This window comes from Monodelphis domestica, chromosome 3 (assembly GCF_027887165.1).
Source record: "Monodelphis domestica isolate mMonDom1 chromosome 3, mMonDom1.pri, whole genome shotgun sequence".
NCBI lineage: Eukaryota > Metazoa > Chordata > Mammalia > Didelphimorphia > Didelphidae > Monodelphis > Monodelphis domestica.
This window is the reverse complement of record NC_077229.1, coordinates 493,645,049-493,658,240: the sequence shown is the minus strand read 5'-3', so window position 1 is coordinate 493,658,240 and position 13,192 is coordinate 493,645,049. Positions and strand designations below refer to the sequence as shown.

The following is a 13,192-nucleotide window of genomic DNA, read 5'->3' as shown; positions in this document are numbered from 1 at the left end:
AGCTCAGGAAGATGAGCCTTCCTGACATGATGCTCTATCCACTGCTCTTTTTACTTCACATTAGTTTAGGTATCTTCCCATGCTTCCCCGAATTCCTCATTCATAATACTGTTATATCAAATTTATATCCCATCATTTGTTCTATCACTTCCTAATAGATGGGGTCACCCATTTTGTGTGATGCTATAAAGGTATCTTTATATGTAAAAACATTCAGACATACAGGGCAGGTTGTGAGAAGCAAATAGGCTGTTAATAGTAAAAAGTGGCAACAAATTGTGAGAGGCTACTTAGTAAAGAGATAAAGACTGACAACAATATTATGTTCAGATTTGTCCTTGTGTGATAGAGGCAAGCCAGAAAGAGAACTTCAGGCTTGCAAACCAAGGCTGGGGACCTGATCTGCAAAATCAAGGATTTGCAGGACAAGCCTGCATGCAGACCAAGGTGATTATCTGTCTGTCAATTAAGGAGAAGGTTCCAAACAGAATTTTCCCAGGAGGAGGCAGTTGAGCTGGCCAGGAGAAACTGAGAAACCTCTGCTCTCTCTGGGGAGACTGACAAAGAAAGGAAATTTTGGTTCTCTGAGTTTTTTGGCTGGCTGTAGGGAGAAGAAGCTGAACTAATCCTTGTAGTTGCTGTCCCAGGCTGAAGGACCCTTGAGGGTGGTGCTTCTGGAGAAAAGCTGAGAGACATTGGTGACTTTGTGAAGAAGAAGGATTTTAAACAGTTGTCCTCCATCTCTCTAACTGTCCCTCTGTCACAGTTGTTACTGGACTGATTTCCCAAACCCTCAAATTCTTGTTATAGATTAGGGAAACCCTCATCCCTCTTTCCTCAGTTTCCCATCCCGCTGTTTTCCAATAAACCTCCTTACCTGAGAAAGAGAACAAGAGCAGTTTCTCTTAGTCCTCATAGTCACCTTTGAGTTACATAGAAAGGAGACTGACTGACAAGGGGGAGGAGAAGGGAGGCAGGTGGGAGAGAGTGGAAAGGGAGGGAGTGAAGGGAGGAGGAGGTTAGGAAATAGAATGATCCATCAGCCATCAATAGAGATTATAGGCAAACTCCAGAGCATTCCCCTTTAGCGGCATCTGTGTAGCAGCATCCCTCTATCTCTGTAGCAGTATCTCTCAGTGTCTCTCAAAGTCCTTCTATCCCCATACTTAGCAGCTCTCTCTAATCTCAAGCCAGAGTACATCAGTCACTGCAACAAGAAATTGTCACACAAATCATCATTTCTATTACACTTATAATGATGAACCTGAGATAGTAAGAAAAAGTTCAATTTTGTTCAATAAAGACTTTTTAAAAAGATTTGTTTAGAAGGACTTCCAACAAAATAAAAAGCATTAAATAAAAATAAAGATTAAAAAATAATTGAGGTAGCTACATGTCACAGTATTAGAAGTGGAGTCATTGAACTAAATGATTCTCACATTAAGTTTAATTTTAAATATTAAAGTTTTGGGATTTATTTTACAAATAGAACTGTAATCTGCTGAATTTAGGGAGTTGAGAATTACTTCATGTTTGCCAGTTTATAATGAGCAGGTTAAAAAGTAGTAAACAAAAGAAATCATGAGATATAATAAAACATGGACAGTTATTGTTTCTGGGTTCTTATCAAGTAGATATATAATCAGTTGTCAGAATGCAAAAACAGTAGGAAGAAAATATTCCCAAACTAATTAAATACAATTTTTAAATGTTAGTAGTATTGATTTAAAATTCTCTTTAGGAAATAAAGGAATACATTGTACTTTATAAGTTTTCCAAGAAACTGAAGTTACCTCTTTGATTACCAAAGCTGTTCTTTTTAATCCTTATTTTCTATCTTAGAATTGATACTAAGTATTGATTCCAAGGTAAAAAAGTGGTAAGAACTAGTGTTAAGTGATTTGCCTGGAATCATATAGCTTGAAAATGTCTGAAGGCCAGAGTCCTTCTGTCTCCAGGCCTGGCTCTTTATCCACTGAGCCACATAGCTGCCTCAATTATTTTTAATCTTTATTTTTATTCAAAGCATTTTATTTTGATAAAAGTCCTTCTGAACAAGTCTTTTTTTAAAAGCTTATATTGAATAAAATTGAACCTTTTCTTACTAACTCGGTTAATTACTATAAATACAAATCTGAACCTAATCTTGCTGTCAGAAAATCTTTATCTCTTCACTAAGTAGCCTATAACAATATCTTGCTACTTTTTACTATTAACAGCCTATCTGCTTCTCACAACCTACCCTGTTCGTCCTCTCCTCTAACATTTAACTTGCTTCTAATTTTCTGTGGACTAAGAAACTAGACAGTCTTCAAAATTTATGCAAACTGTAGTAAATTAGTTGTGTGTGTGTGTGTGTGTGTGTGTGTGTGTGTGTGTGTGTGTGTGTGTGTGTGTCTAGCTATAGAGATTTCCTGATTGGGTTTTTTGAAGAATTTTTTCACTGCTCAAAACCCTTTATTTTATTTATTTCCACGTTCTTGGCTATGTATGGGTTACTCAGGTTATAAGAAATCTGATCCAAGTTAAACAAACTCAAACATGTAGTTTTCCTCTTCCTGGGACTCTGCCGTTTAGCAATAATAGTTTATATCTCATAGTTCTTAAGAGTCCATGACACAAAGAATAAAAATGAATCACTTTTCAAAAATGAATTTTCCATAATTATAAGCAACAAGCTTAACTCCCAAAGAAGACATATAAGAAGATACCACTCTACTCTTCTTGGGGTAGATGAAGAGAAGTCAATTAGTATGGAACATTGCGTATGATGTTAGACTTTTTTTCAGTTTTTGACAAAGATCAGTTAAGCTGAGTTTTTTCTTTTTAAAAAATTTTTTGTTATAATGGATAGCTCTGAGGGTAGCAAGGATGTGGATGAATCTCAACAGTTGTTAAAACAAAAGATATTAATAAAATTTTTTAAAGAAAAAACTCACTTTTAACTGCAGAATGACTAGATTGGTTAGAAAGTCACTTAGGTGACTTTTGGGCAGTTTGGTGATGCCAAATACTTAGTCCTGATAAATATTTTGGTACTGATATGTGTGTGTATAAATGTCTTTTTTTGCATGTAGTCTATGATCTGGCCAAAGTGCACATTCTCTCTGTTCTTCACACAGTCCTTCTCCTATCTCCATATCTTTGTATAAGTCAGCCCCAATGCATGGAATGTAGTCTTTCCTGACATCCACTTTTCAAAGTTCCTAACATCCATCAGGACTTGCCTCTTAACTCCACTTTCTACACAAAGCCTCCCTCAATTCCCCAATGCTGTCCCTACCATTCCTGCACTCTGGCTGTCCTCTCACCAAAACATGGATCTTCCCCTAGGTTTTGGGAACCCTGAGAGAGAAGCTGTGGTCTTCTCTAGCCTGGAACCATGTCATGCCTTCCTGGCCATTTCCAAACCACACTGCCTGGCCCTACCTCCCCACTCCCCTTTCTAACTCCCTTTTATGTGTTATACTCCCCCATTAGAATGTAAATATCTTGAGGGCACGGATGCTTTTCTGCATATATTTGAATAACACTATAATTTTTTTTCATAAGAGCAGAGAATCTGCCTCCCGAAATGTTTGAAGGAAGTAAGCAATCTTTTTTTTTGTTGTTTGCATTTTTTTTCAGTCATGTTCAACTCTTTGTGATCCTATTTGGGTTTTTTTTTTTCTTGGCAAAGATCCTAGAGTGGTTTGCCATTTCCTTCTCCAGTTCATTTGACAGAGGAGGAAACTGAGGCGGAGGGACACCCAGCTAGTAAGTGTCTGAGGCCAGATTTGAACCAGGGAAGAAGATGAGGTTTCCCCACCCCAGGGCCAGCACTCTATCTGCTGAGCTGCTAACAGGCATCTAACATACCAAATAAATTGTATTCGTTTTTCCCCTCCACCCTTTTCCACAATGCTTGACATGTAATAAGAACTTAACAAATAAATGCTTTTGTTTACTGCCTGGTGCCTATTTTGTATGCTGCATACATTTATATACATGTTGGACACAGAGCATAATCTTGAGAATTGGATTGTCTTATTTTTTAGTTTTGGAGACCCTGGTGTGCCTCACAGAGTGTCTGGCACCCAGTTGGATGCTTGTCATGGTGTTTGTGGAAGTATGTGTTCTTGGAACAGATTAGGACTGGAGATGCTGATGGCAGTCTGCAATCTGTCCTTTTTGAAGGCTTACAGGAGCTCTAGGATTCAGGACCAACGGGAGCAAGATGGTGAAGGGAGTGGGAGAAAGAGTAGCTTTAGAATGAGCAGTGCCAGGAGCAAACTGGGATGGAGACAGTGATAAAAGTGAGTGTGTTAGTGATGATACATGTAAGAGCCAGATCAAATCACCTGCCAGCACAGGAGCAGGAAGGGAAGGGAGGGAGGAAGACAAGTTCCATCAGAAAACTTGTATGGAAATGTGTTATTCTTTGTAATTGGTAAAAAATAAACATTTTTTTTAATGAATATGCCATGTTTGTCCTACAGTTGAGGCATTCCTAAGAATTATCACACTGTTGCTTGAAAGGTCACTAATTCATCACAGTCACTCTTGGTTTATCTTGGAATAGAAGGCAGAGAACAATATAGAGAGAGGGGCATGCAAGGTTCTACCTAAGACAAGAAATATATATAAATATAAACATATATATATACACATATTTAAAGACCAACATCAGACAGATGGCCCATGGACCCACAATACTCCCAAGTGCAGCCCAAACCAGATTAAAATGTAACTGGGAAATATTTAATATAATCAAATAAGGACACAACAAAATATAAATAATATTACATTTAAAAACTAAGTCACTATATAGCCCACAGGAATCTTAATGTATATATTAGTATTATACATGTAGTAGTATTGTATATTATGTATGTAATTAGTATATTAGTCTATATAAGTAATATATTTGTATCTATTAAATTAGCATAGTATATATTAAATTAGTATATATAAATATTTTATATCTCATATATCCAAAGACATATATATATATATTAGAAGCTCAAAGTAGGCTTAGGTCAAAAATCTCTGAGAAATCTCTCCCTTTTCTTCTTAGCTCTTGAATGATGGAGAGTGAATTAATAAAGCAATACTCATAACAGAGGCTAAAACTATTAAGACTTCTTGAATCTGTCCGACAATGTCGGAGGCTCTACCTCTCTGTTATATTTAAACTGATAAGCAATCTTGGATCCTGATGTTTTCATAATCTTGTTTCAACTGGGATCAGACCTTGGTTACAGAACCAGATTATACTGGATAGGAAAGACATGTACAGCTCTAAAAAATAAATGAGGAGTTTAAGTGTCACATGAAGCTGCTTTTCAATTCTGGATTTTCTCTACTCAGACCTTTCTCTTGCAGTTTAGAGTCTGGCCACTGGCATCTGCTGGACCTGAGTGCCCCGAGACTGTTCTTTCTGCTAGCCTATATGGAGGCTGAGGTCATTGGAGCTGGGACAGCCTCAGGCTGTGGAGCCTTCACTAGCTTCATTGAACTAGCAGGGATGTTGGGACTAGTCCCTCACAAGTGCTGATTTAGACAGCCAGACATGAATTTAGGGAGGGCTCAAGCCCTTGCCTGGCTAGATGCAGACCTCAAAATGTTATGCCTCAAAAGCACACAGAATTCATAAAACTATAAATTGAGAGCTAGAATCAGAGAACTTGCCTCCTAAAGTATTCTAACATACCCCAAATAGAACTTACGATCTTTCCCTCAACCTATTCTATAACATCTGGCATAATAGTAAAGCATTATACAAACACTTAGGTTTACTGGCTTGTATTTACCTACTTTGTGGATATTTCATATTTATTTTGCATATATTTATATTTGTACATGGTGACCTTAGACACGTACTAGCTATGTGACCCAGGGCAAGTGACTTTACCCTGTTGGCCTCAATTTCCTCATCTGTAAAGTGAGTTGGAGAAGGAAATGGCAAACCACTCTAGTATCTGAGCTAGGAAAATCCCAAATGGGGTCAGATCAATAACAATATAATCCAAATTTCAGGGGCCAAAGGTCACCTCTATTCAGTAGGCGATCAAGGATTCAAACCAAATCCTACTGACTTCACCTCCAACATTCATTCTCTCTCTCTCTCTCTCTCTCTCTCTCTCTCTCTCTCTCTCTCTCTCTCTCTCTCTCTCACTCTCTCTCTCTCTCTCTCTCTCTCTCTCTCTCTCTCTCTCTCTCTCTCTCTCTCTCTCTCTCTCCTTTCTCTCTGTCTCTCTCTCTATCTCCGTCTCTCTCTTTGTCTCTGTCTTTCTCTGTCTCTATCTCTGTCTCTGTCTCTGTCCCCCCCCCTCATATAATCTACATTTGCTTCTCCAGTTAGATGTTCAATTATTGTTATTTAGTCCTGTCAGATGGTACTCAACTTTCCATGACCTTATTTAGGGTTTTCTTTGCAAAGATGCTGGAATGGTTTATCATTTCCTTCTCCAGATCATTTTTAAAACCATTACCATCTTTCTTAGAATCAATATTATATATTAATTCCAAGGCAAAAGAGAGGGATGAGCTAAGATCAGTAGGGGTTAAGTGACTTTGTCACACGCCTAGGAAGTGTGTCTGAGGCCAAAATTTGAACCCACGACCTCCCATCTTTGAGCTTGGGTCTCTATCCACTGAGCCACCTAGCTGCCCTCTCCAACTCATTTTAGAGATGAGGAAAATGACACATAGAGTCAAGTGACTTGCTCAGAGCCGCACAGCTACTAAGTGTCTGAGAGCAGATTTGAATTCAAGAAGATGAGTCTTCCTGGATTCCAGGACTGGCACTCTCTCTGCCGTGCCATCTAACTGCCCATAGATCTTTATTCAGTACCTTACAGGAACTGATGTTCATGGTGCTGATTCTGAGGCATCAAGGAAATATCAAATTGGTCTCATTTATAGACTATTCAGATACCCACACAGACTCTGTGATTTCAGGGGTATTGGAAGTTCCCAGTGAGAAAATACTCTCCATCAGTGCTGATCAGCTCCTGTTCTACAGTTCCTAGTTTTAAGGGCTTGCCATGGCCATTGAAGGACTCAAGAGTTTGCCCAGGGTATGCCTAGCCATGACTTTGATCCAGGTCCTCCTGGCTTTGAGCTGGCTGTCCATTCACTCCATCATGTTCATCCTCTTTAAGTACCTATGTATGTGAAGATGTGTCTATAGTTTAAGTCCTACCTCTGACAGATTCTGATTGTGTGACCCTGGGAAAGTTTCCTGACCTCTCAGTACCCTAGGCTTTGGGCTCTAAATTGCTGAGCAGTTGCTGATTGGCATGGGTGAAGGGAGTTTTGCCTTTATGGACATTGTCTTCATCAGTGAAATCACAGGTCTTATTAAAAACTAAAAAGCTAATCTGTTTAGGCTGGGAGAAAAGAAGAGTATTAAATTTGAAGTCAGGATGAGCTGGGGTCCAATTCTGCCTCTGACACTTATTAGCTTTAAAACTATCCATGTCTAGTCTTTAAACTCTATGAGCCTCAGGCTTTTGTCTAAGACTTATGCACTAATTTATAGCCGGATTGAAATCTGTGACAGTTTTAACACTGCAAAATCATGAATCCTTGACAGATTGACATTTACTCTTGAAAAAGTAAGTTTTAGAAAATTTTCCAGTGGAAACTCCAATTTAAGAACCTATAGCTTAAAAGGTGAATCCATATTATCATCTATGGACTGTTATTTGTCAAAGACTCCAGAGAGCAACAGTTTTAGTGAAAGAGAAGAAAGTTCAGTCACTGAATAAAAACAAAATATTTGGGTTGGCAAGAGCTCAGAACATAAACTAGTAAACTCAGGTGAGGCAATTGTGAGATCTTCCTCAGGCTTCTCACAAGCAGTGGTGTTTTTGAATAGTTTGTGGTCTCATTTCTAGTCTATTTCTAAGATTTAGTCACAACGTCAACTTTTCCAATACAGATATATCATCTAGTGCTAAAGTGTGCCAGAGCAGGTTGACCAAATTCCACTTTGGCAGGAGGAAAATGCAAAATAAAACCATCTAAACCAAGAATGTATTCTAAATTAGTTTAAATGTTTGCATTCTATCTAGGTGGGAAGACCTTGATAAACACAGGTGTCCAATGATGGGTTCTCTGATAAAAATAACATTTTAACATTTTAAACCAAGTGCCTTTGTTCTAAAAACACTTGTTCTAAGTGACTACTGAAAGGGACTGTTTGCCAACCAGAAATAAAGTATAGACATTGGATCAAAGGACAGAAAACAGCAAGCAATGAGATAATTCTTCTCTCTATCTGTCATCAAAACTTTCATTCCCCAATTCTATTTTCTATTTCCCTACCATCTAAATGTTCAGGAATAGTGAAATGTCCCCAGAGGAGAAGATTTGAGAGAAAAGACTTGCTGCCATGGATTTCCTGAATTACTACAGTCTTCCTTTATTAATGTGTTCTAATTTGGTGTAAGGGCCAACCATATGTTTAAAACATCTACTACAATGGAAACAAGAGAGTAAACTGATGTCGCAGGCCTGTTTGTCCATTGTATTGAGTCTGTCTGAGTCTTTTGGCATTAAAGTTGCTTAAACTATGTTTGACCTGGTGCTTCCCTTTCCAGGCCAAAATGACTCATTATTTCAGATGTTCGGTTTGATTTCTGAAATTTGAGGTGACCTTAAAGAAAAAATTTAAAAACTAGCTTTGAAAATACAGATGAGACTTCAGGAAGGAGAATTCCCATATCTGCTTGGTTTCCTACTAGAATCCAGGTTGAAGAACTCCTAGGAAATGCTAATCAGTCAGGACTTTAAGATCCAGATAGATTCTTATTACTTAATCTACGGTGACTTACACATTCTGGTTATGAAATCTCCCAGAAAGGTAATTGTCTATTCAGAAGCTAGCAATGCCAATTGGCTCTCTTCGTTGTCTGAAAAAAAAGCCCACCAAAGCTCCAGCACCCTTATAAAGTTAAAAACCCAGTTGGGTGCTTTTCTTTGAAGGTTACAAGTGAAACATGCAATTCAAAATTTTTATTTGGGTTTTGGAATCTCTCTATTAGACCTCTATATAATTTAGCAATCATGAATTGTTTGGTTTTCAAAAACCCAAGATCAGTATATTATATAATCTATGTGCCTTTTTCAGGCTTTCTCTTCATTACTAGACTCTTGAGTGAAATGTCCCTGAGGGGTTCAGCCAAGTAGTACAGTGGATAGAGTTCTAGGCCTGGAGTCTGGAGAACCTGCGTTCAAATCTGGTTTCAGACACTTCCTGAATTTGTGACCCTGGGCAAGTTGCTTCACCCTGATTGCCTAGTCCTTGCCAGTCTTCTGTCTTAGAATTGATACTAAGACAGAAGGTAAGAGGAAAGAAAGAAAGAAAGAAAGAAAGAAAGAAAGAAAGAAAGAAAGAAAGAAAGAAAGAAAGAAAGAAAGAAAGAAAGAAAGAAAGAAAGAAAGAAAGAAAGAAAGAAAGAAAGAAAGAAAGAAAGAAAGAAGGAAGGAAGGAAGGAAGGAAGGAAGGAAGGAAGGAAGGAAGGAAGGAAGGAAGGAAGGAAGGAAGAGAGAGAGAAAGAGAGGAAGGGAAAGGGGGAGAGAGAAATTTGTCACTGATAAATTAATTCACTCCTTTCTATGGGTCTTGGCTTTTAAATATCAGTGTACATAGGAGTACTTATGAAAAACTGCAGAACTCCTACCCAAGCAATATTTAGAAGCTGAGTGGCAAACTCTGGGCAGGAGCTTACTGTTGTATGCATTTCAATTTATAGCCCTTTTATTGCTTCTGTATTTTCATTAATGTGTTGTAGATTGACAGTAATCAGCATGGCAGATGATGGTTTTGAAACTGTGGTCTTTCACCTGGGTGAAGAGAAGCAATTCCCAAGAAGGTTTAAAAGCAACAAAACCAATGGGGCAGAGACAGCTGCCTATTATAAGTACAGGACTGCCTCCTACCATTTCAAAATCCATGCCTAATAAGCTTCCTTACACTCAAGCGAAACTAAAACCTTCACTTCTGAGATATTTTACCTCAAAGACATGTCCTTCCCCTCCTAGATCTGCCTATTGCCATCCTGCCCATCCTTCAACATCTAAATATTACCTTCAGCTCAAAGTCTTCCCTTAGCCCCCCAGTCAGAAGGGCTCTACCATACCTAATCTCTTACAAAGTTCTTTCCCTTAGCCCCCCAGTCAGAAGGGCTCTACCATACCTAATCTCTTACAAAGTTCTTTGTACTTTCCCCTCTTCTGGCATTCTGTTCTAGGTTATAGTTAGTCTATATTTTTTAGTCTGAACCTGTATAGGGAGCTCCCAAGTGGGAAAACTCCTGCTGGAAATACAGATTCATATCTCTTCTGCAATTTCAGGGTTGCCTAGGGCACTGAGCTTGATTTGCCCATCAGCATCAGAAGCAAGACTTCATTCCATCCTGGATAAAGGAAGGTCATTCCTTTATCCACTAGACTTTTCTGCTCACTTACTGTGTACTGACAGACATATATAGACAGAGACAGACAGACAAACAGACAGACAGAAAACATCTCATATCTTCCTTCCTCAGCTATAAGCTTCATGAGCGAAGAGAAGGATTATTTTAATTATGTTCATATATCAACCAATACATAGTGCTAGGGCAGCTAAGTGATACAGTGCTGGGCATAAAGTCAGGAAAAGTTATCTTCCAGGTCAAATCTGTTCTCAGACACTTACTAGTTGTGAGACCCTGGGTAAGTCTCTTCACCCTGTGTGCCTTGGTTTCCTTTTTGTAAAATGAGCCGAAGAAGGAAATGGCAAACCACTCCAGTATCTTTTTTAAAACCTTTTAAAACCTTTCCTTCTGTCTTAGAATCAATATGAGGGCTAAGTGACTTGCCCAGGGTCATATGATCAGGAGCTGTGCGAGACCAGATTTGAACCTAGGGTTTCCCATCTCTGGGCCTGGCTCTCCATCCACTAAGCCTTCTAGTTGCCCTCTACTCATCTGCCCTTGATGTCTAGCTGTCACCCAAGGCTCACCTGTGGCTCCAAGAAGCTGTAGCATGTGTAGAGGCCACCTCTTGGTCAAACCATCTTGGCAAACAGGCTGAATGAGGTGGAGGGTAACCAATTGGCCACAAACCTGTCAGTGAGTTGGGGATATCTATCCCAAGCATGTGAAGACTTCTGGTGGAAAAGGTGGATATTAGAGAGCAATTTGTTCCAACATCCCTGAAGGTGGCTGAAGCAGAAGTTGTGGTGGTCCCAGAGCTTGGAAAGACATGGAAGACTCCAAGGTCATCCATTGCATTCCAGACCATTGCCAGTTGCCCTGACTTTTGTCTTGTCATTGGACTTTGTCATTGGATGACTCTGGAAGAGAGGAAGGTTGAGGACGATGGGCAAGTCTGCTTCATTCAAATCCAATTCACCTTCAAGTCAAGACATCAGCCACTTACGTATGTGCATCATTAAAGCAGCAGTAATGAACTCAAGTGAAAACGGGCCACTCACCTGTGCAGAAAGATTCCTGTGGGCTGCATATCAACTTGGTTTTAAAATGTGATATTAGTTATGCTTTATTGTGTATTTATTTATTTTGCTAAATATCTCCCAATTGCGTTTTAATCTGGTTTGGGCTGCACTTGAGAATATTGTGGGTCCACTGTCCATTGTTGACGCCTCTGTCTTCAGTCATTAGATTCCCAGAAGAAGGAGCCTGGACCTATGAGGCAATGCATTCGGTCCTTAAAAATACGTTTTAGAGATCAACGTGATTGTTATGAAGAGGGAAGAGGTAGGAAGGGATATGAGTACAGTTTGCTGCGGGCTCTTTCTGCCTTCTTTGATCTTGGCCCCTTCTTGGACTGGCACGAGACTGGTACGATGTCACTGCAGGACGGATGCAGGATCAAAGGCTTTCCCAGGGCTCTCAAGTTTACCGTGCTCTTCATAGTGTCCACTTTGTCTTTCCAGAATGTGGCATTTGTAGTATTCACTCATTTCTATCCCATCTTGACCAAGGCTGACCCTTCTCACTCCAACACACACACACACACACACACACACACACACACACACACACACACACACACACCATTTCTGTGTCAGAATGGAATTATTGGCTTGTCTTCTCCTTTGGGCTTAGATATACAGCCTAGGAAAAGAAGTTCTGGACTTGCCTCTTTGGGCTTCTCTGTCTTATTTCCCATATTAATGTTGGCAGAGACACAGCCTTGTTATTGAAAACCTGTGCCCAACTGAAAACATTTAGGGACAGTGATGATGTGCAAGCTCAGTGACTGCCAAAATCAGGGGTATAAACTGCATGGCGATTTAGCTCTCATGACACATTTGGGACTTGGGAATGTAGTTCATTTACGAGGGGCTTTTATTTGTGAAGCATTGAAGTTTTAGAATTGCCAGAAGTCAGACTTGGCTGTCTGAATAATGCAGGAGAATGTGATGTAAAGATAAAAGGTATCAATAAAACATTTAAAAATAATAATAATGGTAGTAATAATTCAGGAGATTGTTTGTCTGTTTATGTAGATTTTTATATCTAAATCCAAGTAATGCATTGCAGCAATGTATTACTTGTTGCAGATCAGAATGTGATTGAATAAAGGGGAAAAGGTCCAAAATAATCAAGCTATTACAGCACATAATTTTGAAACACTTTTGGTGGGGAGGAGAAGTGGGATGGGAGGGAGGAAGAAAAGGAGACCTTCTCCCCTAGAGGGTGGTGGAATATAGGGTTTTGCATGAGAAATATAAATCATACAGCAAATGAAAACCAAGATCTCACTGACTTTAGGTTATTACCAAGTATAGCTTAATAAAGATGAGTATTCCTTGAACAAATCTTACTATGGATTTGCCCTAAGCTTCCTTTCCTTCGTCTGAGCCATTAATCTTCTTGTTCCTTTGTGCAAGAAGTTTTTCAGTGTCCTTCCGGAATAACTGTTAAAGAAATTTTACCCAATCTGGACCCACCTAGTCTCTTCTCAAATCCCTGCCCTTGTTCCCCTGCCCCCATCATAACATTTTTATTAGTGGGATTACCAAAAGTCTGAGCTGTCCATTGGAATGAACATTCTCCAGCTCACCAAATCCAAAGTGTGTGTTCCTGACAATTGTCCAAAGCTATTCCTGGATCTCCAAGGACAAAGGATGGGAGAGACCTTGCTTTTCAGAAATTATGCTGAAGCCAGATTCAACCGAGCTTCCCTTACACTC

The 13,192-nt window shown here is 39.3% G+C and overlaps 1 protein-coding gene across 5 annotated transcripts in view; it reads left to right on the top strand.

Annotated features, from left to right (window-relative positions):
- LHFPL2 (LHFPL tetraspan subfamily member 2) overlaps positions 1-13,192 on the top strand; it is a 247,934-nt gene that overhangs the window by 82,073 nt on the left and 152,669 nt on the right. The window lies entirely within an intron of this gene.